Raw genomic sequence first — 26,198 nt, forward strand, 5'->3', positions numbered from 1 at the left:
ACCAAGTGGCCCTCTTCATCTAGTGGGGGTAGATCAGCTGTTGCTGTCACCTATTGTCCCAGCACCTTTTTAAGGCATGAGACATGAAAGACATTGTGGATCATGCTCCCCTAAAGCAGCTCTAGCTCATAAGCCACCTCCCCAACTCGTCTAATCACCCGGTAGGGCCCATAGAAGCGTATACCAAGTCCCCCTCCTCGAAATGCCTCTCCATCCTGTGCCGGTCTACGTATACCTTCTACTGATTTTGGGCTATCACGAAATTCGGTGGAGAGGTTGGGGCAAATGAGATCTCCAATACCCAGAAATGATTTGGGCAGATTCTAAATAGATCAAAAGATATTAAAATAATTAATATTTTTAATGGAGTCCCTAAGTCTAAACTTCGGGAAAATAAAATATTAATGTGTATTAATATGAATCTGTGTTAGAATGGCCCAAAAGACATGGATCAAGCCAGATCTAATCTTAGCCGTTGATTAGGGACTTAATCTAGGTTGTTGAGATGTCAATAGGAAAAGTATAAGAGGAGGCTTGAGGGTTACTTGGAGGAGACACCAGAGTGATCAGTGATTCTATTCTCTAGAGCGGGGTTTGCTAAGAGAGATAGAATCAGTGATCAGGAGAGCAGTTGGGGGGCATCTCGACAGGTAGCAGCAGCAAAGGGATCAATCAGTCATTCTATTCTTTAGAGCGGAGTTTGCTAAGAGAGATAGAATCAGTGATCGGGAGAGCAGCTGAGGGGCATTGAAAACAGAGAAACAGAGAAGGCGGAGATTGTGCTGGGCTAAGTCACCTGACACAAGGATTCGGAACACGTAGGATTCGAGATTCGTGGTGTCGGATTCGGACACGCTGACCCCCCGGAACAGGACACGTTAGGATTTGTTATATATTATTTTATTAAAAAAAAAAAAAATATATATATATATATATATATATATATATATATATAAATATAAAAAAATATATATATATATATATTTAAAAATATATATATATATATATATTTTAAATATATATATATTTAAAAATATATATATATATATATTTAAAATATATATATATATTTAAAATATTTTTAAATATATATATATATATATTTAAAATATATATATATATTTAAATATATATATATATATAAAATTAGATATTTCTTACATATATATATATATATATATATTAAAAATTAGATATTTCTTACACAAATTTTAATTAATGATACAAATTTATTGATTTCAAACATAGATATTCATCTATAGCTATTAGCATGCATAGTACATACAAAATTCAAATAAATGTCAGTGGTACTGGTCACATAAATGATAAATCTATTAAAATTTTAAATCATGATTCATAATTCATAACTGAAAGACAACTTACAACTACAAGATAGTAAGATAAACACACTGACAGCTGTAGTTTTCTCATTAAGTCATCAAATCAAAATGTGTTACATAGGTAGTGTTGGTGCAATGCCAATGGCAAATAGAAATAGAAAATATAAAACAACTATAGGTATACAAGCCTCAAGGCATCAATCAGCATCACCGTCCTCATCATAATATATTTAAATATATATATATATATATTAAAAATTAGATATTTCTTACACAAATTTTAATTAATGATACAAATTTATTGATTTCAAACATAGATATTCATCTATAGCTATTAGCATGCATAGTACATACAAAATTCAAATAAATGTTAGTGGTACTGGTCACATAAATGATAAATCTATTAAAATTTTAAATCATGATTCATAATTCATAACTGAAAGACAACTTACAACTACAAGATAGTAAGATAAACACACTGACAGCTGTAGTTTTCTCATTAAGTCATCAAATCAAAATGTGTTACATAGGTAGTGTTGGTGCAATGCCAATGGCAAATAGAAATAGAAAATATAAAACAACTATAGGTATACAAGCCTCAAGGCATCAATCAGCATCACCGTCCTCATCATCATGGTCCCCACTGCTCTCCTCTGCATCCTCCTCCTCCCCTGTATCCATAGTCGCCTCTGCATCTGCTGGTGTGGAGGTTGACCCCTCTAAGTCATCAAATCTAACAGGCTCTAACCACATCTTTGTCTTTCCCCTCAACCACTCTTCCCTCTGCCTGTCAACCACTCTTCCCTCTGCCTGTAAATAAGACGAAGGTTGGTGTGCACATACACCATTGTCTATGCCCTGGACTGCTCAAGCCTGCTCTTCTTCACATTATGCAAATTCCCATATGTGCTCCAATTCCTCTCGCAAAAAGAGGATGAAGTCACTTGAGAGAGGAGCCTCATGGCTAACTGCTGAAGAGGAGGGCTTGTTGCCCCATGATTTTCCCACCAAGAATAGGGCTTCTTAGCCCCCCTGTCTCTAATCACATCATAACCTCCAAATCGACCACTGCCAATGGAAAACTCTGCAAAGGCATCCTCCACCTCAGTAAGCAATGCACTATCCTGATAAATCCGCCTGAATGCCTCTTTCTGTTGGAAATACTGAGAGGGGGGTGAATCAGTATTTCTTACTAATTTTTTTTATTTTTTTTAATTGTTCTAGTAATTGCCAACAACATATATAGATATGTGTATGTATACACAAAACACAGAAATCAACAGCTGTAATTAATGCTTTTATTAAAACTCAAAACAGTGCAATGAAATAAATACAATAGAAGTATAAATCTGATTGTGAATAGTTGCCAAGCTCCAACTTGGACTTCAGTGAGGCTCCAACCTCCAAAGCACCAACTCTGTTTTGCAGTGGTCCTGCACTTAGGAGCACCTACCCCCAATGACTTCTGTCCAGTTCAGTTCTGAGGCTCCAACCTCTTGGACTCCAACCCAACCTTGGTATAAACAGGTATGTTGCTGCACACTATTCAGCTGAGATTGTCTCACTCTTGCTCTCCTGCCTCTGCTGCTTCTACTGCCGCTACAGCCTCTGCTGCTTCTACTACCTCACACTCTGGTTCTTCACCACACCAACAGCAACAACAGTTCTCTGTTTTTGCTGTTTTATACATTCTCATGCCTTTGTCCATTCGTTTCCGCTTACTCACTGGCTCTTTGGCTTCCTCCTCGCTCGCTTGAGCTTCGACTTCCTCAACACTCGCTTGACCTTCCGGCTTCCCTCCTCCATTCGCTTTATCTTCCTCATGATTACCTTCGATTGGTGGTGTCATGAAAATATAATGTCGTCGCGGAGGTGTTTCAGCAACGTGGAAATATAATGTCGTCGCGAAGGTGTTTCAGCAACGCCGAAACTGGTGTTTCAGCAACGCCGAAACTGGTGTTTCAGCAACGCCGAAACTGGTGTATCGGCAAATTTTTCACAAGTGTCGGTGTTTCAGCAACGGAGAAATTGGTGTTTCAGCAACTTTTCTCCAAGTGTTTCAATAGTGTTCAACAGCTGCAGCAGCCTTCACCAGTGTTCACCAGCAACTTCATACAACGCTTAACTACCTCTACTCCTCTTGGCTCCTCTTGGCTCTGTGTGCTCCTCTTCTTGAATATTGCCATATTGACATCAATGACAATCTGTGTCCAACAATCTCCCCCTTTGTTATTGATGGCAATATTCTTCTGCTCTCTCTCTCCCCCTTTGACATCAATGGCAAAGGAATGCATACAGACTCCCCCTGTCAACCTGCTCCCCCTGTCCTGCTACATCTTTATGAATGAACTTGAGTGATGATAAAGAAATAACCCCCATCTTTTGACGCAGATGTTCGAATGCTTCTCGAGGAAGAGGTTTTGTGAAAACATCAGCTATCTGCTCCTAAGTACTGATATATTCCAGGACAATGTTTTGTTCAGCGACTTTCTCACGGAGGAAATGATACTTGATTGGAATATGTTTGGTTCTTGAGTGCATCACTGGATTTTTGCTGAGACTGATTGCACTTGTGTTGTCACAATAGACGGTAATTGGTTGATCTGTACATATGTCGAGATCTTGTAGAGCTTCCTTCATCCATAGTATCTGAGTACAACAGTCTGCTGCAGCGATATACTCGGCTTCGGCTGTGGATAATGATATGGATGATTGTTTTTTGCTGAGCCAAGATACCAAACAGTCTCCTAGGAAGAATGCATTTCCACTAGTACTTTTCCGATCATCTATACTCCCAGCCCAATCAGCATCGGTGTATGCAGTTACAGTCAGTGTTGAGTTCTTTGGGTACCAAAGACCGAAATCAAAAGTTCCCTTTAGATATCTGAGAATTCTTTTTACAGCTAATAAATGGGATTGTTTGGGAGCAGATTGAAATCTTCCCACCATTCCCACTGCTTGCATTATGTCTGGTCGTGTCGCTGTTAAGTAAAGAAGGGCTCCGATCATTGACCTGTAATGAGTTGCATCCACTAGAGGGGAGTCATCATCTTTGCTCAGTTTACAGTTGGTGGTCATAGGTGTGCTCATGGGTGCACAGTCCTCCATTCCATATTTTTTTAGCATGTCTTTTAGATATTTGGTTTGAGATATACACAATCCTGCTCTGGTTTGAGATATTTGAAGTCCAAGAAAGTGGGACAGCTCTCCTATCATTGACATCTCAAACTCTTTTGACATATTTTGAGAAAATTCATGGCTCATTTCATCATTATTACTAGCAAAAATCAGATCATCGACATAAACAAGAGCAGCTAGTAACTTACCTTGATTTGTCTTTATGTATAGATTACTTCCAGCCACTCCCTTTTTGAAGCCTTGTTGTTGTAGGTAGTGAACCAATCTTGCATACCAAGCTCTAGGAGCTTGTTTCAATCCATATAAAGCCTTTTTCAACTTACAGACTAGGTCCTTTCCTGCTGTCAAATCAAAACCTTCTGGCTGCTCCATGTAGACTTCCTCTTTGAGTTCCCCATTTAGAAATGCTGATTTCACGTCCATTTGATATATTTTGAATCCTTTTGAGCAAGAAAATGCTAAGAACATCCTGATAGCTTCCATACGGGCCACTGGTGCAAATGTCTCTTCAAAGTCAATTCCTTCAATTTGTGAATAGCCTTTGCAGACAAGTCTTGCCTTGTTTCTAATAACCTGTCCTTCTCATTCATTTTATTTTTGAACACCCATTTGGTTCCTATTATGTTTTTGTCCTTTGGACGAGGTACCAGGTCCCATGTCTTGTTCTTCTCAATCTGGGACATTTCTTCTGCCATTGCTTTTACCCAATGAGGATCCTTACTTGCTTCTGCAAATGTTTCTGGTTCTATCATAGATAGGAGGGCAATGAATTTTCTCTTGGGTGAGGATGTTATCCTTCTTCGGGTCTGCACACCTTCATCTCTATCGCCAATGATTTGTTCTTCTGGATGGTATCTTTCAACATACTTCATCTTTGAAGGGGTATGAGGTGGTTCTCTTTTCTCTTCTTCTTCTTCATCATCTATCTCTTCTTCTTTAGGTTCTTCTTCTTCAAGGAGAAAGTCATCTTCATATTCTTCAATTTCCTTTACTGGAAGTTCTTCATCAACCTTTACATCAATGCTTTCCACTATTTTCTTCAGTCGATAATTGTAGCACTTGTAAGCCTTGCTCCATGTAGAGTATCCAAGAAATATCCCTTCATCAACCCGAGAATCAAACTTTCCGGGTGAGCCATCATTTATTTTTATGAAACACTCGCTTCCAAATATCTTGAAGTACTTCACCGAAGCAGGTCTTCCTTTCCATAGCTCATAAGGAGTTTTATCACAATTTGGTCTTAATTGAGTTCGATTCAGTGTATAGACAGTTGTCCCTACTGCTTCTCTCCAGAATTTAGGTTGTAGGTCTGCTGCTAATAGCATGGTTCTTGCCATCTCTTGGACTGTTCGGTTTCGTCTTTCAACTACCCCATTTTGCTGAGGTGTTCTGGAAGCGAGAATTCCCTTTTAATTCCATGAATATTACAGAACTCACTAAACTCGTTTGATGTGAATTCTCCTCCTCTGTCTGTTCTGAGGCACTTAATTTTTGAATATTTTTCATTTTGTACAAGGGCTTTTAAATTCTTAAAACACTCAAAAGTTTCAGATTTATACTTTATGAAATATATCCACACAAAGTACCTTTCTCCTTGGAGTGCTTGATTTCTAGTTGGCCCACACACATCAGCATGGATGATCTCCAAGGGCTTCGATGTACAGTGTTCCTTTGTCTTGTGGCTGGTTCTGGTCTGCTTTCCATGTTGACATGGACCACACACTGCTTGATTTGGTTTGAACAGCCTTGGGATGTCTTGTACAGCTTTGATCTTGCTGATATTGATCAGATTTTCGAAACTTGTATGTCCAAGTCGCTTGTGCCACAGCCAACTCTCATCTGTCTGACTCAAGTAGCATTTATTTTCCTGAATCTTGTTCAGAATGTAAATGTTGTCTGGTGTTCTCACCCCTTTTGCCACAAGTTTCCCTGAGGCAGAGTTCCTTATTTCACAGTCTTTGGTGCTGAAAACAACCTTATGTCCTTGATCACAGATTTGGCTGACACTCAGGAGGTTGTGTTTGAGTCCGTCAACCAACAGAGCATCTTGAGCTTTTCCTTTTCCATTTATCAGAGTAACTGTTCCTTTTCCTGCAATTCTTCCAGATCCGCTTCCAAAAGACACATTCCCTTCCTTTTTGCTCAGTGAGACAAACTTCCCTCTGTCTCCTGTCATGTGTCTGGAGCACCCACTATCTACAAACCACTGGTTTCCATTATTTTGAGCATATAGAGCCAGGCCGCATTTGTCCATGCTGAAATTCTTGCTACTTGTCTTTCTTCCTTTAAGTGGGCAATCTTGTTCATAGTGTCCAATGTTGTAGCAGAAAGAGCAAATCAGATCAAATTTGGTTAAGGGATCAAATGAATTGAAGGTTTTGATTTGTCCCTGCCTTTTGGGGGCATATGAGTTGATTATTCGGTCCTTTAACTCTGTCTTTTCATTTCTGAGAGCCATACAATGTCTGGCTTGATGACCGAAATTTTTACAGTGAAAGCAATGTCCAAGAAAGATGGTTTTGTACTTGTTGAAGTAACCATGGTTTGAGTCAATTTCCTTCCTGGGAATTACTTCTCCCTCGTTCTTTGGATTTTTGATGGGCCCTTGGTGGAGTACAGGTTTGTATTTGTTGTAGTGTCCATGATTCGACTCCACATTCTTCTTTGGAGTAATTCTTTCTTCATTCTTGGAATCTGGGATGCACTTTTGATAACATACTTTTTCATCTTTTGGATTGCAAGAAAGTGCATCGGCATATCTTTTCGCACTATTCTTAGTGCTTGAGGATTCTCCTTTGAAACCTATTCCAGACTTGTCATGTTGAGGTTTTTGATTTTTCAGAATAGTCTCAAGTATTTGAGAGCTTTTACAGCCCTTTTTATTTTGCTCCAACTCCTTTCTCAAAGATACTATTTCGGCCTCGCGTTCTTCACAAGTCTCTTCTTTTTCTTTAAGCTTTGCTTCCAAGAGATCTCTCCTTCTTATTTCCTCATTTTCCACTTTGAGAGAAATGATTTTGTTCCATAGTTTCTCATTTTCTTCAATGGCGCTTATTAACAGTTCATCTGCATTTCCTTCTAGCCCTGAGTCATCATCATCTGTGAGTGCCATGAATAATGCTTCTTGGCTTTCATCATGATCACTTTCCTCATCTGATTTCTTTTTGATGACCATAAACTCATCCTCATCAGACCCATCTTGCTTGGAGAAGAAGTTTTTCTTATTGAACCCTTTCTTTTTATGTGCCATTCTTTTAGAATTTCCTTCATCATCACTGTCATGTTTATGAGGACATTTTGCTGCATAATGACCTATTTTACCACATTTAAAACAGATAAGAGGATACTTGCTTTTAAGCTTAGATCCTCTCTTAAGCTTTCGTACAAATTGAGCCAATTCGGATTCCACATCAGACTCATCACTATAGTCATTCCTTTCTTTCCCCTTCTTTGACTTTGAGGCCTTGAATGCTGCATCTTTGGAACTTGGGCCACCTTTCCTCATTTCATAGGTAGTGAGAATTCCATGGAGTTCATCCATTTTGAGGGTATCTAGATCCTTTGCTTCTTCTATAGCGCTTATTTTGGAGTCAAATCTGTCTGGAAGAGACCTTAATACCTTTTGAACAATGGTACTTTCTTCAACTTTTTCGTCCAATCCTTTCAGGGAATTTACCACTTCAGCTACTCGGAGGAGGTATGCTGCAATGTCTTCTTCATCTTCCATCCTCAAACTTTCAAATTGTCTTCGGTGAGTTTGAAGCTTTGCCTTTTTTACTTTTGAGTCTCCATCATACAAGCCAACTAGCTTCTCCCACATTTCTTTGGCAGATGTACAGTGCATGATTTTTGTAAACTCAGAATCAGTGATTCCACTAGTGATGGAGTTCATGGCCTTTGCATTTGCGATGTAGGCTTTCCTCTCGTCTTGGTCCGTTGGAAGAGTGGTAGTCGTTTTGTATTCATTTTGAACAAAATGCCAGACTTCGGGTCCAAGGGACATTAAGTAGTAGGTCATTCTTTTCTTCCATAAACCAAAGTTAGTGCCATCGAACAGAGGAGGTCTTCTTGATGCTTCGTGATTTCTCATCATGGTTGCGGATCCTTCTTCAAGCTGTTAGGCTAGTATGAAGAACCCTGCTCTGATACCAATTGTTGGAAATACTGAGAGGGGGGTGAATCAGTATTTCTTACTAATTTTGTTTATTTTTTTTAATTGTTCTAGTGATTGCCAACAACATATATAGATATGTGTATGTATACACAAAACACAGAAATCAACAGCTGTAATTAATGCTTTTATTAAAACTCAAAACAGTGCAATGAAATAAATACAATAGAAGTATAAATCTGATTGTGAATAGTTGCCAAGCTCCAACTTGGACTTCAGTGAGGCTCCAACCTCCAGAGCACCAACTCTGTTTTGCAGTGGTCCTGCACTTAGGAGCACCTACCCCCAATGACTTCTGTCCAGTTCAGTTCTGAGGCTCCAACCTCTTGGGCTCCAACCCAACCTTGGTATAAACAGGTATGCTGCTGCACACTATTCAGCTGAGATTGTCTCACTCTTGCTCTCCTGCCTCTGCTGCTTCTACTGCCGCTACAGCCTCTGCTGCTTCTACTACCTCACACTCTGGTTCTTCACCACACCAACAGCAACAACAGTTCTCTGTTTTTACTGTTTTATACATTCTCATGCCTTTGTCCATTCGTTTCCGCTTACTCAATGGCTCTTTGGCTTCCTCCTCGCTCGCTTGAGCTTCGGCTTCCTCAACACTCGCTCGACCTTCCGGCTTCCCTCCTCCATTCGCTTTATCTTCCTCATGATTACCTTCGATTGGTGGTGTCACAAAAATATAATGTCGTCGCGGAGGTGTTTCAGCAACGTGGAAATATAATGTCGTCGCGGAGGTGTTTCAGCAACGCCGAAACTGGTGTTTCAGCAACGCCGAAACTGGTGTTTCAGCAACGCTGAAACTAGTGTATCGGCAAATTTTTCACAAGTGTCGGTGTTTCAGCAACGGAGAAATTGGTGTTTCAGCAGCTTTTCTCCAAGTGTTTCAACAGTGTTCAACCGCTGCAGCAGCCTTCACCAGTGTTCACCAACAACTTCATACAACGCTTAACTACCTCTATACTCCTCTTGGCTCCTCTTGGCTCTGTGTGCTCCTCTTCTTGAATATTGCCATATTGACATCAATGACAATCTGTGTCCAACACTTTCCTCCCCTGTGAGATTTCACCATCCATGTGAGGAGGGAATCTGCGGGAAGGTCCACCATTCAGCCACTCATGGCTGTAGTATTTGGGGTTCAATGAGTGAGCCAAACAATGTAAAGGTGTACAATTCTTGTCCCATCTGCTGACAAGAATATCATGTATGGTATCATAGAAGGCCTCTGTTGATGTCTCATACTCGGGGCACTCACTCTGTAGAATAATGCTCCTCACAGACTCAATCATGGAATCCCATCCCTCATAAACCTCTCCTAGGATGGGTTTGTCTGTATCTGCAACTCGAAGCAAAGAAATGATAGGGTCCATGGTCCGAATAATTAGATATACCCTCTCCCACCAAGCATCATCTAGCACTAAGTCCTTCACTCTTTTAGAGGCTGCCTGATCTATCTTTCTCCAAAAAGACCAAAACTCAGAAATAACCATGGACCTAAGAGCGGTCTTGACCTCCCTCAACCTCTTCAACATCATGAATGAAGATGCAAACCGTGTATCAGCAATCTTCAACAATGATAGATTGTTGTACTCCTTGTAGATAGTGAGGGCATTTGTATGATTTTGCACAAAGTTACGGATATGTCTTGCATCCTCAATAATGCTTCCAATCCAAAGCACATCAGAAGCAATGGATTTCAATGCTAAGTTCAATGAATGGACAATGCAAGGTGTCCAAAACACTTGTGGATATTTAGCTTCCACAATCATGCCAGCAGCCTTGCAAACAGGTGCATTATCTGTAATGATTTGCACACAAGAATCAACACCTACATCTTCAACAACTTTAATAAATAACTCACCCATAAATTGTGCATCCTTGTATTCGCCAAGTGTATCCACTGCTTTCATGAAAACTGGACCATTCGAGGAAGACACCATGAAGTTGATGATTGGGTGTCGTGCCGGATCTATCCATCCATCAGAAACAATGATGACCCCAGATGTTGGCCATGATGCCACAATAGGCTCAAGCATTTTTTGCACCTCTTTTTTTGCCTTCGTCAACAATGTGGTTCTCAGCTTCTCTGACCCAGGAGGCACATACCCTGCTGGAGCCCCTTGAGTTAGAGCTCGGCACATTTCAACAAATAAAGGTGAACATGCAACATTAAATGATATGAAATTTTGATAGAAGAATAAGGCAATGGTGAGATCAAGCTCTTCCCGTCTCTCTTTTTGGAAAATCTTGTCCATTGGACCAAGTGCTCTTCTTTTTATGCTTGTCCCCCAGTAGAAGTAGAACCCTCAAATGGAAATTTGGTGGTGGCTTTCCTCAAAAATGGAAGGGGGTCTTCATTCTTGGGTTTTTTTATTTTGAAGCCAGTGTCACATGTTCCATACCAACATTGGCCTCCTTTTCCAATTCTTTTCTCTTTTGTGAAGTAATAGGTCTACAAGATCCAATCCCACAACCAGGTAAAGCCAACAAATGTGATTTCACACGGTAATATGTGCTTTTGAAAGAAATGTTACAAAAGTTGCATTTCCATTGCACATTGCCTCCTCCCTTTCCTTTGTTGTCTGGCCCATCCTCTCTTGTGACATATTTCCACAATGGATATTTATCATTGTCTTTAAGTTCTCTTCCCTCAACATTACTTGCGGCAGACTCTGATGATATTGGGGGAGGAAGGGCATCTCTACCCATGACATTCTTGCCCTTCCTTTGTCCCCTAACTGCTGCCTTTGATTGAGCCATGATCACTGTTACCTGTAAAAAAAATGAACAAAGCATGCACAAATTTGTAAATAAAAGATCATATACAAGCTGCTGTAAAAAATGCAAAAAAATGGAGGTGAAATGCCAGTCTTAGAACAGAGACAGCTTTAGCATGTTTTTTGGAAATTCAAGGTTGCAACTTGCCAAAGTATTCTGAGAAATTCAAGGTTACAATACACATAAATTATAATTAAATAGATTCCATTGTCCAAATATAAAGTTATTTCATGACTCGCAGCAAAGAAGGGTTTTGATCTTGCCAAGCTCGTACAGGATTTCAGTGTATTTGGGCAGCCAAGTTTTCTCCAAGATTGCAGTTTGATCCTGTGGAAGGAGAGGCCGAGAATAGGCATTATATTCTCTGATCTATGAGAGAATGGCCACAATTCTGTGGAGGAGGGCCAAGCCTCTATTCACCATGAAAAGGAGGCCATAAAGCTTGGTTGCTGGCAGAATAGAAGCCCGAGTTACCTCAAGACACAACCCAGGTGAGAAGGCCTCTTAAGACCGAGATATGGACTCCAACAAGTGAAGAAATATAGGCCACAGACCTGTAGATGGAGACCAAGGATTGTCAAAGGGCTTGACTGGTAATCCGAGGTCAGAAAAGTCTGTGGCATGGAGCTGCTTGGTGAACTGATGGACAGCACGAGGGGCCATAATGTAAACCCGGAACCGTTAATGGTTCACCACCCCATTCATTAGTTTATGCCATATGGAAGAAATTGCATTCTACAAACTGTAAACACTGAACAGTGAGATCAGAAATGCTACAAGTGCACTTACCTAGTGGGCCGGTGGTCGATTCTCCTTGCTGAATGCTCTACTCCTTGCTGCAGCAGCACAAATCACTTGCCAAATGAAAATATTAATGAGCAAACACGCCCTTTTCATACTCGCGCTGAGCTTAGCGAGTCCTGGAAACAGGACACGATTCCCAAAATCGCGACACGCTTTTGAAAATCGTGACACGACCTCGGATTCGATGTGTCGGAAAAGGACACGACGTGTCATATGATTTGGACACGAATCCAGACCGAATCGTGTCGGATTCGCTGGATTCGAGATTCGAGGGGCCTCTAGTGCGAATCCGGTTATCTAGGTGCTGGGAGAGCAGCGCAGCGGCCAAGGAGAGTGACGCAGGGCCATGCAGAGGCAGCCAAGGAGAGTGACACAGAGCCAGCAAGGGCTCACGCAAGGCCACGCAGAGGCAGCCAAGTGTTGCGCAGAGCACCAGAGAGGCCAGCGTGCCTGATGCAGAGGCCCAAGAAGTTGACGCAGGCCAAGAAAGGCTAACGCAGGGCCAGCGTGAGACAGAGAGGGGCTGACGCAGTCCAGATTGGGCAGACGCTGGGGTTGCAAAGCAGTTTTGTGCTGAGGAGCTGCCGGAAGGATTTTCTGGGGTTTCAGCCAGGAGATTTCTCTCAAACTGTGAGGTATAGTTGCTAAGGAAATTCTCTGTTGGGTAGGCCAATTTCGGCACCCAGATTGTACTCTGATATTGCTTAATAAGAAAACCCTCAGATAGCTGCACTGGTTTTCCCGCATTGAGTTTTTCCGGGGACATTGGTCCAAAAATAATGGTGTCATGTGGTGTGTTTGTTCTTGTTTCTTTTAGTTGCCAATCTGTAATATGTTGAGCACGCACAGGTGTTTATTTTCAGTATTTACTTTGTAAATAACTTGTTAAAGAAAAATAACGAGTAAGTAAGAAGAAATCAGAAAAAGTGTATGAAGGGTTTATAAACTAAGTAAATTTAGAAACTTCAACATGGTATCAAAGCGTGATTGCAGATCATAGGAGGACTAAAAGACATCAGCCGAGCGGAGCAATAGCAACAGAAAACAGTTGTCCCGAGGTGACAGAAGTTGTTTCTAGCAGCGCAGAAGCCAAGAAGTGTGACGCAAAGCCAGCCAGAGCCACGCAGAAGAAGCCGGGAGCTGTGCAGAGCCTCAGAGAGGCCAGCATTGCTGACGCAGAGGGCCAAAGGGCTGATGCAGGGCATCCCAGGGCTGACGCAGACCCATCCGGGGTGACGCAGAGCCAACGTGAGGCAAAGAGGGGCTGAGGCAGTTCACAGAGAACCAGTTGCTAGGGTCTAGAAGGTTGCAGGAATATTGTAGAGTGGAGCTGGTGAGGTACTGTAGTCAGAACAGTACCTGACAGAGCAGGGCTAGAGGAGTTGTTACCGAGGGTTTCTAGCCGAGGAACCCGAATCAACAATGCAGTTGCACAAGATGATCAGAGTAGGGGGCATCTCAACAAGCGGCAGAAGGATTTCCAGGGGGAAATCGGGACTCAGAGGTAGTCCAGAAGAGAACTTCCAGACGGGAAGTAGAGACTCAAAGGAGTCGAATAGAGAACTTCCAGGAAGGAAGTAGAGGAGCATCATGGCACTACACGGGGTAAGAGACCATAATAGACTGGACGGAGCATCAAACTTCGCAGTCTGGAAGGCCAGAATCTTATCAATGCTTGACAGGAATCGTGTCAAGAACTTCGCCTTGAAGGTTATACCTATCCCAGTCAACCCCAATGAAAATGAAAGGTACGAAGAGGCGATGGCGAGGGTCAAGTGCATTATCCTTGATGGGGTCAAGGATCATGTGGTACCACATATAGCCGAAAAGGAAACGGCAGTTGAGATGTGGGAGGCTCTCAAGAACTTGTACTAGCATACTTCTGTGCAGAGAAGAATGTTGCTCGAGAACCAGATGAGGTCGTATCAGATGAAGAAGGGTCAATCGATTGACACCTTCCTCGGAAGACTGAATGAGATCTCAGACCAGTTGACTGCTATAGGAGCGACACCGAATCAGGATCTTATGGTGAGGACAGCCCTAAATGATGTCTCAGAAGATTGGGAAGTGTTTGTCCAAAGTATCCTGGGCAGAGGGACTCTCCTACCTTGGGACGAGATGTGGGCAACTCTTCGCCAGGAAGAGATCAGACGATAGTCGAAGACAGGTAGCACCAACAAAGGGATCAAGGTCAAGCAGGAGGAGGAGGATGTGGTCCTAGCATCTGAGGGAATGCAGGAAAAGCGGAAGAAGAAAGATCTCTCCAAGATCAAGTGCTTCCACTGTGGGGAGCTGGGTCATTATGCGACCCAGTGTCCAAGGAAGAAAAGTAAGGGAGAGTCTTCCAAGACTAAGGCAGCGCCAGCACGGGCAGAGAAGGAAGTTAAAATTGGCAACTAGGGCCAAACTCCATGTGGATCACCTTATTTATGGCTTCTGATATTTTTCCTAGATTCCTCTCATCGAGAGGTGTAGAATTGATCTAAAGATCATCCGATTCCGATAAGTATTTATGGAGATATGAATTTATTTTGATTATGGACAAATTGTCAAGGTCGGCCAGCAAACTTATGTAGGCTTAGAAGCCCAATAGTCATGTCTATTCAACCTCAACGTTTGTATATAAATACAAGGAGCATTCTCCTCATTTGGACAATTCAATTCACTCATCTTCTCTCTCTCTCTCCTACGCATAAAAGGAGCCTCTCTCTCTCTCACACGTGTGGTTGAAAGGAAGACATCCTAGGGCAAAGAAGACGCAGAAAGAAGGACGCTAGAGCAACAGGTCATCTCTTTTACCAGCGTTGACCAAGCGTTGACCTTCCAAGAAGTGCGAATTGGGTGTGGTTGCCTCTCCTAGGCAGGCCGCAATTTTTGGCACGAAAATCGAGCTGATCTAACCTCTGGTTTGACCGATATTGACTGCCCTAGTTTAGGGTTGCAGTTGACTTCAAAAATCTACAAATTGACTGAACTTTTGGGGTTGTTCAAGGGCTGTTTCTTCAAGCTGTTTGAGGACAAGTTGATCGGAAATTGACCAAGTATTTTAGAGGTCAATTTCAGCTAGTTTGACCAAGTTTGACTTTGCTGATCTAGGGTTTGCTGCTGCTGATATAAAATTACAGGATTCAGATTTTGTACTATTTCTCTCTGCTGAACTATTGAAGATAAAAGAAGATTTGATCAAAGGGTTTCCTCGCATTGGGGTTTGTCCCTGGCTAGCTGCCACATCTTGTGTCTCTTGTCTTGGCTTGTTTTCTGTTGATCATTGAATGTTCTATCTGCACTTTACTCAATGTATATGTGATTGCTAATCTGTGGCTAATAAGAAGTAAAATAAGTAAATTGCTCTAAGCATAGAACATACCATAATTTAACAGATCAAGGTCAAGCAGGAGGAGGAGGATGTGGCCCTAGCATCTGAGGGAATGCAAGAAAAGCGGAAGAAGAAAGATCTCTCCAAGATCAAGTGCTTCCACTATGGGGAGTTGGGTCATTATGCGACCTAGTGTCCAAGGAAGAAAAGTAAGGGAGAGTCTTCCGAGACTAAGGCAGCGCCAGCACGAGCAGAGAAAGAAGTTTTGACAAATGATGACTGTGCCATGAGTGCACACACGCCACTTGAGCGAAAGTGGGGAGACACCGAGTTGTAGTCAAGCAGATTACAGGCGATGAGGGGCAGGATCCTTGAGTTACCCAACCTCTTGGATTAGACCTTGCTATGGGAGCCCCGACGAGGAGTAGCAGGACTGGCTGAGTGGGTAGAGACGGATGTGGATGGAGCGGCAGAGAGAGCTACAGTGCAGGAGTCCCGCGAGAACGCAGAGCTAGCAGGTTGCAGCAGTGCGAGAGGCACAGGAGTGTTGCACCAATGCAGGGTGGCACAGAGAGGTGTGTAATGGTGCGAGATGCAGGGAGTTGTTGCAGCAGCACAGAGGTCAGAGAGGGAGCACTTGTCAGCGGCAGAGGGAGCTTCAGTATCTGAGGGTGTTTCTAGCCCAACGTGGAGGTCAGTTGGGACATCAATTACTTACTTCTCAGTAACTGAGTTGCAGTGCAGCAGTGAGCAGCACGATGCAACATGATGAGAGGAGGTGCAGTGCGGATGCAGTGCTAGGAGAAAGGACCAACAGCAGCACGGATGCAGAGGGAGTTGTCGTACAGATGCAACAGTGGCAGTGGCAGAACCATGGGCAGCAGTACAGGAGGCAGCAGTGCAGAGGATGTTGGGCAGGGAGGCCTAGCATCAGCACAAGTACCGATGCCAGATGATCAAAGTAATACTCAGTGAGGAGTATTGCTAGAGTACAGTCCTCGCTAAGAGGTAGTGTTGATTTTGGGTAGCATCGGATGTGCTCTAGCCACGAAATTTGGTGGAGAGGTTGGGGCACATGAGATCTCCAATACCTTGAAAGGGTTTGGGCAGATTCTATACAGATCAATTAAAATAATTAATATTTTTAATGAAGTCCCTAAGTCTAAACTTAGGGAAAATAAAATATTAATGTGTATTAATATGAATCTGTGTTAGAATGGTCCAAAAGACATGGATCAAGCCAGATCTAATCTTAGCTATTGATTAGGGACTTAATCTCGGCTATTGAGATGTCAACAGGAAAAGTATAAGAGGAGGTTTGAGGGTCACTTAGAGGAGACACCAGAGTGATCAGTCATTCTATTCTCTAGAGCAGGGTTTACTAAGAGAGATAGAATCAGCAATCGGGAGAGCAGCTGAGGGGCATTGAGTCCAAAGAAACGAAGAAGGCAGAGATTGTGCCGGGAGAGCAGCGCAACAGCCAAGGAGAGTGACGCAGAGCTAGCAAGGGCTCATGCAAGGCCACACAGAGGCAGCCAAGTGACGCGCAGAGCACCAGAGAGGCCAGCACGTCTGACGCAGAGGCCCAGGAAGCTGATGCAGGGCCAGCATGAGACAGAGAGGGGCTGATGCAGTCCAGATTGGGCAGCCGCTGGGGTTGCATAGCAGTTTTGTGTTGAGTAGCTGCCGGAAGGATTTTCCCGGGTTTCAGCCAGGAGATTTCTCTCAAACTGTGAGGTATAGCTGCTAAGGAAATTCTCTGTTGGGTAGGCCAGTTTCAGCACCCAAATTGTACTCTAATATTGCTTAATAAGAAAACCCTCAGATCGCTGCATCGGTTTTCCTGCATTGGGTTTTTCCAGGGACATTGGTCCAAAAATAATGGTGTCATGTGGTGTGTTTGTTCTTGTTTCTTTTAGTTGTCGATCTATAATATGTTGAGCATGCACAGGTGTTTATTTTCAGTATTTACTTTGTAAATAACTTGTTAAAGAAAAATAACAAGTAGGTAGGAATAAATCAGAAAAAGTGCACGAAGGGTTTCTAAACTATGTAAATTTAGAAACTTCAACAGTTATCCTTGAGAGCCTTGAGGATGTCTTGGCTTTCTTGGACCCAGCCTTTGCCCTTTGGGGCTCGGCGGTCTCCAAAAACAATGTCAGCAAAAGATAATGCATCATATCCATATAAAGCACGGAAAAGAATCATACCAATGGACATGTGGTGGGTGGTGTTGTAGCAGTACTTGCCTAGATGCAACCACCGAATCCAAGCCCTCTACTGATCGGTCACATAGTTCCTCGGGTACCCCTCTAGCCACTAATTAACCCTCTCAATCTGGCCATCTGTCTGAGGATGGTAGCTGGCGCTAGGAGTGAGCTTGGTCCCAACCAATCAAAAAAGTTCGTGCCAGAAGCATCCCATGAACCTGCTGTCCTTGTCACTCATGATGTCCTTGGGGAGCCAATGCAATCTGAAAATCTCCCGAAAGAACAGTTTTGGAACCTGTGCAGCCGTGTATCTAATGGGGATGGGGAAAATGTGGGCATATTTGGTCAATCTGTCGACCACTACGTAGATGCAGTCCTTCCCCTGCACTATGGGGAGCCCTGTGATGAAATCCATAGAGATTCTTTCCCATATCCCCTCAAGGATGGGAAGTGGTTGTAGCAATTCTGTAGGATGGATCAACTCCCCCTTGTTCCTCTGACATGCTTCACACTCCCGTACGTGCTTCAACACATCCCCCTTGAGGCCCTTCCATGTGAATCTCTCCTTGACTGCCATATATGTTTTCCAGAACCCCTGGTGCCCGGATAATGGTGAGTCATGTGTTGCCTGGAGCACCCTCTCTCTCAACTGCGAGTTGGGTACTAAGAAAATGTGCCCCTTGTAATAGATGACCTCATCCATCACTCGATAACGCTCATCTGCATGGGTACCCTCCAATACCTCGCATGCCCTCCTGTCCTTGGAGTACTCCACCAATAGTTGAGCCTTCCAATCATGGCAAATGCTCATGAGGGATAACCCAGCTGGTCTTCGAGATAGAGCATCGGCCACCACATTGTGCTTTCCCCACACATACTCTATGTCGAAGTCATAGGCCTGCACCTTGCTAACCCATCTCTGTTACCTATCATTGAGGCCCTATTGCCCCATGAAGTGACGAAGACTGTTGTGATCAGTCTTCACTTGAACCCTGTTGCCCACTAAGAACTGTCATAATTTGGCCAATGTATGCATGATGGCTAGCATCTCTTTGTCATATATGGAATATGACAGCTCATGTGGTAGGAGCTTCCGACTCTCGAAAGCAATGGGATGCCCCTCCTGTGACAATACTACTCCAACTCCCACCCCAGATGCATCACACTCCATGGTGAATGGCTGGGAAAAATCCGGAAGTGCCAAGACCGGGCAACTGCTCATCACCTCCTTGAGGCGGTCAAAGGCAACCTGTGCTCCATCAGTCCATGTGAAAGCCCCTCTCTTGGTCAAATCGGTCAAGGGTGCTGCCAGCTGTGAGAACCCCTTGACAAACTTCCTGTAGTAGGTGCAAATGCCCAAGAAGCCCCTCAACGCAGTCACATCTCGAGGTACTGGCCAATCCCGGATGACCCGAATCTTCTCCTCATGGACCTTCACCCCATCAGCACCAATGATATGCCCTAGGTAGAGCATCTCTGTCAAACCAAACTCGCACTTGGAGAGCTTGGCATAAAACTATTGCTCCTCCAGAATGCGTAGTACCTCCTCCAAGTGTTGGAGGTGCTCCTCCCATGTCCAGCTGTAAATCAGAATGTCATCGAAGAAAACTAGCACGAACCTCCTCAATTGTCCCTGGAAGACATGGTTCATGCATGACTGGAAGGTGGTCGGAGCGTTGGTCAGCCCAAATGGCATGACCAGGAACTCAAAGTGCCCATAGTGGCACCGAAAAGTTGTCTTAGGGATATCCTAATCCTGATCCCTGATCTGGTGGTACCCTGAACGCAGATCAATCTTAGAGAAGTACTTGGCTCCTCTAAGCTCGTCCATCAGCTCATCTATGCGGGGAATGGGGTATCGGTTCTTCAGTGTCTTCCGGTTGAGGGCCCGGTAGTCAATGCACATACGAAGGGTTCCATCCTTCTTCTTCACCAGTACTACTGAAGAAGCGAAGGGACTGGAACTTGGCCTGATATGGCCCAATGCTAGTAGCTCCTGAATGGCCTTCTCTATCTCGTCCTTATAGGCCTTGGGATGCCTATAAGGGGTGGTGATCACTGCCTGCACACCCGACTCCAACTCAATAGTGTGCTCAAATCCCTTGTCTGGTGGTTGCCCTGGTGGAATGTCCCCAAACACCACTACGTATCTATCCAGCAAAGCCTGTATGTCTGGTGGTGGTGGTTGAGCCTGTCCCCCAGCCTCTGAAATCCTCAGCTCAACTGCCCATGCAATGTCCCCATGTCGCAGATCTACCTCCATCCTGTGGGCCGAAATTGTCTGAGGTGGATAAGACTGCATGCCTCTCAAAACTACCAGTTTGCCATCTGCCCCAATGAACTCCATCTCTGTCTTCCTCTAATCTGTCGTGACTTGCCCAAGGGAATACAGCCACTGGACACCCATCACCACGTTGGTGTGGCACACCGACCACAAAGAAATGGTCCATCATCAAGTAGTTCCCCATAACTACTATCAAGGAAGGCACATATCGAGTGCACTGTATGGTACAGTCACCTGGTACTAGGACTGAAAATCCCTCGAACTCAGTCGTGGTGAGGCCCCTCCTCTGTGCGGTCCTCGGAGGTGGAGGTCTAGTCTCATGCCCCTATTGTGGAAAAGGGGTCCGTGCAGGAAAAGGTGCTCTAGTCTTGGGGATGGCCCCTGTAGATCTCTAGTGCACAAAATTGCTTCCTGCAGCATGGAGGGTCTGCGTGACTTCACCAATCCACGTAGGGGCTCAAGTAAGCCCTCAATGAAGGTGTACACCCTCCTAGCCTTTGACAGATCCGAAACCATCACTAAAACTCGCAGAAACCCTGAGATGTACTGCTCTGGGTTGTCTGCTTGGCGCATTTGGGTCAGTGCTCTAAAATGGGCCTCTGGATCTCTTTGGTCAAAACGCTCCACCACCCTCCTGGTAAAGTCCTCATAAGAAGCCACATTAGCATGCCCTAGGGTGGCCAAGCCATGAAACCACCAACCATGGGCTTCCCCCTCCATGTGCAGCGTGGCCATCTTGATGGCTTCATGTTCTGTCATCCGGTTGAGTTGGAAGTAGGTGTCCATCTTCTCAACCCAAGCCCTAGCTGTGCACTTGCCAGTGCCATCGAAAGTAAGTAAGTACATCCTCCCTATGGTCCTCTGCAGCGCGTAGTTCTGGGTTCCCTGTCCCTTGTTCTTCTCATTCTGCTTGAGCTTGCAAAAATCCCTGAAAGAGAGAGGTTCTTTAAAGTTTGCATCCATAGACTACCACTCTATCAAATAGTCTCCCATCTGAATGGGGCCTTCACCCCTTGTAGGTTCGATTTGTGCCACTAGTACGAAAGAAGGCAGTGTAGCACGAGTTGGCCCACTGGTTGATGGGTGTTGTGTTGCTGGTGAGGGATGATCGAATGGCTGAGAGGCCCCAGAAGTTTCCCCAAACAGAAACCCTCTAGGAGTGGTCCTCTCTTTGTTCTACGACTTGATCTCTTCCAACATGTCTTTCTGACCCTTGGCTAAGTCATTCAGGGCCCTCAAGAGGCTGTTGAAAGCCATCTCTTCCCTGCTCTTGGGTTCCACCATGTCCTCTTCTTCTACTACTACTTTCCCTCTATCCTTCGTATCTGGAATAATCTCTAGCTCTCTTTCTTTGCTCCGGTACCTCTGCCTTCGGTAGGTGATGTTTTGCTGGTCCCCTTCTCTCATAGGAGACAATCCCCACAGTTGAGCCAAGAACTAGGCTCTTATACCATTGTAATAATCCTAAATAGGAATACAAGTGATATAAAGCAAATAATCTATGTAGCAGAATATAAAAACAAACAAACACATTAAACACCCATGGAAATGTTACAAATAAGGAACTGCTGAGCCATTTTACTACTGTTCTGAAGGCAAAATACAACGGATAATAAGATGGTGCACCTGGGCTTGTCTCAATGGACAAGCATGACCAAACCCAAGTGAGAAAATGGTTGAAGTGAAGGTTGTTCTGCTCCTGCACCAATCTACACTACGTTGTCCCAGAAAACTGCCTTTCTGTTGAAGTTTGAATGGTTGAAAGGTCCACTTCCTATGCCCAGAAAATTATATGCTTTTAACCCCGGACTCCTTGGCCTAAACCCAGAAAAACCCACGAAGGATTTTGGTTGGTTTAGACTTTTGAAATTCGACCCCCTTGGAGCCCAACCTCAGCTACAACTGCAAAACTCGGCCTGCTGGAAACTGCCTGTAAATCCTCCCAGAAATGGTCCCAAAGTGTTGGGTTGATCCCTACTATCAACTCCCTGACTTCTTGGATGGGCTTTCGACCTATGGCACTTGCTCCTAAGCTCCAAGAAAATTGTTAGAATGGCCTCTACGCTGTCCCCAAGCCCAGCAATTCGAACTGCTGGAATGTTGGCTCTGCTGACTCCAAAAATCACAAAGAATGTTGGCCTATTGCTGCTCTCTCAATCCACCAACTCTCCCAGCAAATACTTGATCTCTGATGGCTCCAAACTCCCCCTGCGTAATCTCCAACTACCCAGAAATACGCACTCCCTGTTCTGCGTTGAATGGAAGTGTTGTAAACTTGTAACACACCCCTGGAACTCCTGAAATACCTATGGAACTGCCTCTCTAGGGAGGGCAAGGAAGGTCCCCCGAAGTAAAGATTGAATCTCTCGCTTGAGAGATTTGTGGCTAAACAGTCGGTTAACTCGGCTAAACAGCAGAGCGAACAGTCAAGTAATTTTGTTTGCAAGATGTAAGAATGGATCCAAAATGAGAGTTGCTTCCTCCTTTGGGCCTCCCTTCCCTCATGTGGGCCCCTCCATCCACCTATTCGACTTCCCTCCAAGCCATTCGAATGGCCCAGTCCGAATTCTCATGTGGGTGGCCCCCACATTCCACTAGCAACCAAATAAAGTCGAATTGCCTCCTAAGTCCCTAAGTCAAAAATGATGGGTTCTCTTCCTTAGCCAAAATTGTGCAAAATTGTGTAGCAGCACCTTGTTACAAATGTATTTGAGAAGGGACATGACAATTTTATAACAACAACAAAAAACAATATAAACCCTTACGCTTCCAAATTCTAGCGCCCCTCAAAGTACTCCTTATTACTAGCTAGAAAAAATGAAGTCCTTGTCTTGTCCCATAGAAAAAATGAAGTCCTTGTCTTGTCCCATTGGATTCAAGTTGGAGGACAATAAAAAGGTGTCAACACCCTAACTCCCTCCACTCAATTTTGACTAGACCTGCTTAGGAGAGCGACCCTTGATCAGTGATGCCAACTCTTCAAAACCTTCAATCCCTGGCTCTACACCCAAACCCTCATGTGGCACGAAACCTAGGGTTGATTGTGGGCAACCCCAGATGCATCTAGCACCAAACCAAAAGCTTCCACCACAAGTTGTTCACCACAAAGTACCCATCTGTACCCATCTTAACACGAGCTATTAAAAACTAAGAGGAATCAAATAAATTGAGGTGCAAACCTCAATGCTTTTGCACCCTACGATCAATTTAATAAACATTGAGGTTTACACCTCGCCACTATAGATCCCTCTTAACATATAATGGGTGAGGGTTAACATTAATATATATTAGTTATTTCTAGTTGTTGTTTAAATATTGTAAGTATGTCGGTTTCCCTTATGTTCTATTGATTGAAAAAATAAGTTAGCTCTCTTTTCTTTGTATTTTATCAATGTTACACACAAGTATCTCCCCCCACCTAGGCCGCGGAGTACTTCTCTCTATGCAATAATACACAATATATGGTGGTACCACAAGACAAGCATTTGGGGAAAGGGTCCAGATATTCACCTAAAATGTTTGCATATAGCCCATTTGTTTGACATTTTATATCCTAGATGATACGAGTCCTTGGACCACCGTTTTCCAATTTGAATGTAAAAAATTGCATGATGAAGTGACTCAATTATATGAAAAACAGAAACAAAAAATTGTAGCTTGGGATTCTAATTTGCTATATTGAACAATGACTAACTAGATGGTGTCACTTTTCTTTATAATTAATCTATGTAGATGATGATTAAGCAAAGGAGAATCTAACTGGAGTTTAGACAACTCGTGAGTTTTGAAAATAACTAATCCATATGGTTTTACACCTTTAACAACTAGCAGGGTCCCAAAATTCTCGTGGAACTAGGGAAGAAAGTATTAATAGAAACCAATGGCGAAGGATTAGATTTCCATGAAGGTCATCGACTAGGACAGTGAGCATACTACAAGATAACTGGGAAGAGGCTACTTCACTTAGTTCAGATTTTCTACTAGAATTAAACAATTTTATACATACAACAAAAGCACCACCATCTAGCTAGATAGATGACAGTATTCTTGTTCAAAAAAGTTTGAACTTGGTTAAATATAAAACACTATCTAAGCGCTAAAATAAAAAAAGCTGGAGCAAATAAAATGCTCCACAGCATGTGGAAGGAGATGTTCAAGTAGAGTCAACACTCATAAAATAAAATGAAAAAAAACATAGAACTAGTGTTTTGATGTTTAATTCCCATAACATACAAATAGAGCAATATACTATTTATTTTACTTATTATATATAAACAACAATTATAAATAAACTAGTATAGATCTATCTTAACCTTGAATCTTTTATACATCCAGAGGGATAAAAAAGATGAGGTGCAAACCTAAATTTTAATTAAATAGTTTTTGAATCTCTCTTGATGCTCCATAAATATAAGGTTAAGGTGGATCCATGTTCGTACGAGCATTTGTTTGAGTAGAAATACATATCAGGTTAGGAGATCACAAAATAACATCCTTTCTGGGGAGTAAATGCGGCATTTCGATTCAAATAGCATTCTAAAAAACAAACTGCAGATTTGTGATGGCTAATTTGATATATCCTCTACACATAATTATGCATGCTTTCCAAAAGTCACGTGAACTTTCAGTATGGTTAAAGTACGTTTGTGATGGCAAAAATGTACTGGTAATGCTTTGAAAGCCCTTCTACAACTTTACTTGAAATTGTGATGATAAAATTTATGTTTCCTGACATTTTCTACAAAACAAATTCAGAGTGGACTCCACAGCCTGGTGCGTCTAAACAAGCAATTCCTGTCTAACTCCTCAAACTATGCTTCTAATAATGATCATAAAAGATTTTAAATTGAAATGGAACAAACTTAAAGAGAGTAGTTCTTTAAATTTGTAGAAACCTGACCATAAAAGCATTTGTATCATAGAACCTTTCCGAGAGTCGATCCAAATTAACAATAAAATCAATACATTATTATAAAAAATTATTTATATAAAAAAAAAAAAAAAGAGAACACTTCACTTCACTTCCATTGCTAGTAACTATGTTTGTTTTAACAATTTTTTATGGGTTCGATTGAGGGGAATTCAAAATATTTAGGTTTTGATTCTGCTGTTGCTTGGATCCAATTTCCACCATCACCCCATTGAGCATCATCTAATCTTCACAAGTCTCCCAGGTGCTCAACAGAATAAATTTCCAACCAAGACCAAACAACAGAACTAAACCTTTTCTCACCAGCATGACCTCAGTAGACAACATTGCCGAAAAGGCTATGCTTTGCTAGAATAATAGCCTATCTTAACACCAAATGGGGCAATTAAAGGTCTTGCTGTAACAGACTTACTATATTACCCAAAAAACAAACCACTTTCCTGGGACCAAACATAAATTAAAATCTACAGAGGCAAGGCAAGGGGTTATTGATTGTACTTACATAAATATGAATATTGGAGACGGGGAAAAGGCGTCTGAATAAGCGCGTGAAGAAGAGCGTACAGATATTCTGCCAATTGCCATGCGCCCTCTACCCTCACTTGAAATCTTGATCCTGCCCTGCCTCTGTGTTTCTTCTGTGCCTTAACAGTGATTTCAGATTTCCTATTTTCGCGACAGGGAATACCAACGTAGTTAGAAACATGGGTGAAAGAAGTGAAGTGAAGTGGCGCGTCAGCCTACGCAAGGGGAAGGAGAAGCGGGGCGAAGATGGATCTGTCCACTTCCCCTTTGTGCGTTGTTTTTATTTTGTTTCCGTCAAATCCGGAAATTAATATTATATTAAATTAATGATATACGTCAGCCACGCGAAAGCACTACCGTCATTGAATCATACCCCATTAGCCTACCCTATCCCTCCTGGGACCTACCCCACGTTAATCTGACTCCGCCCAGGCCACGCTCGGTCACATCATTCACCCGCCAGCGTAACATGGCTCCTCCTTTCTTTATTCTTGTTTACAGTTGTTACCAAGTATTTACTACCAAATACGATGGATTGGTCATCGCTCCAAGAAAATGCAATCACTTCAGAAAAGTCGACACCCTATGTTATGTAACAATAGCAAGCAACGCATAGTTTTTGTGGTATTTTTCCTGGACTGGACGAAACAGAAATCAGCAACGCATGGTTTTTGCGGTATTTTTACTGGACTGGAAGAA

At 42.9% G+C, this 26,198-nt stretch overlaps 1 protein-coding gene across 3 annotated transcripts in view; it reads right to left on the reverse strand.

Moving 5' to 3' along the window:
• LOC149142081 (transcription factor TGA2.2-like) overlaps window positions 1-25,783 on the reverse strand; it is a 257,623-nt gene extending 231,840 nt beyond the window's left edge. For 2 of the 3 annotated variants that reach the window (XM_089449660.1, XM_089449661.1), the window contains exon 1: window positions 25,477-25,779. The gene's annotated coding sequence lies outside the window, so the exon portion shown is untranslated. Of the gene's footprint in view, window positions 1-25,476 lie in introns of all 3 variants that reach the window. The other variant, XM_089449662.1, reaches the window with a different exon arrangement.
• Between the last annotated feature and the right edge of the window lie 415 nt (window positions 25,784-26,198).

Source organism: Pinus tabuliformis, chromosome X, assembly GCF_031772625.1.
Source record: "Pinus tabuliformis cultivar Carrire ecotype Pingquan chromosome X, CPIR1, whole genome shotgun sequence".
In the NCBI taxonomy this organism is placed as follows: Eukaryota; Viridiplantae; Streptophyta; class Pinopsida; order Pinales; family Pinaceae; genus Pinus; species Pinus tabuliformis.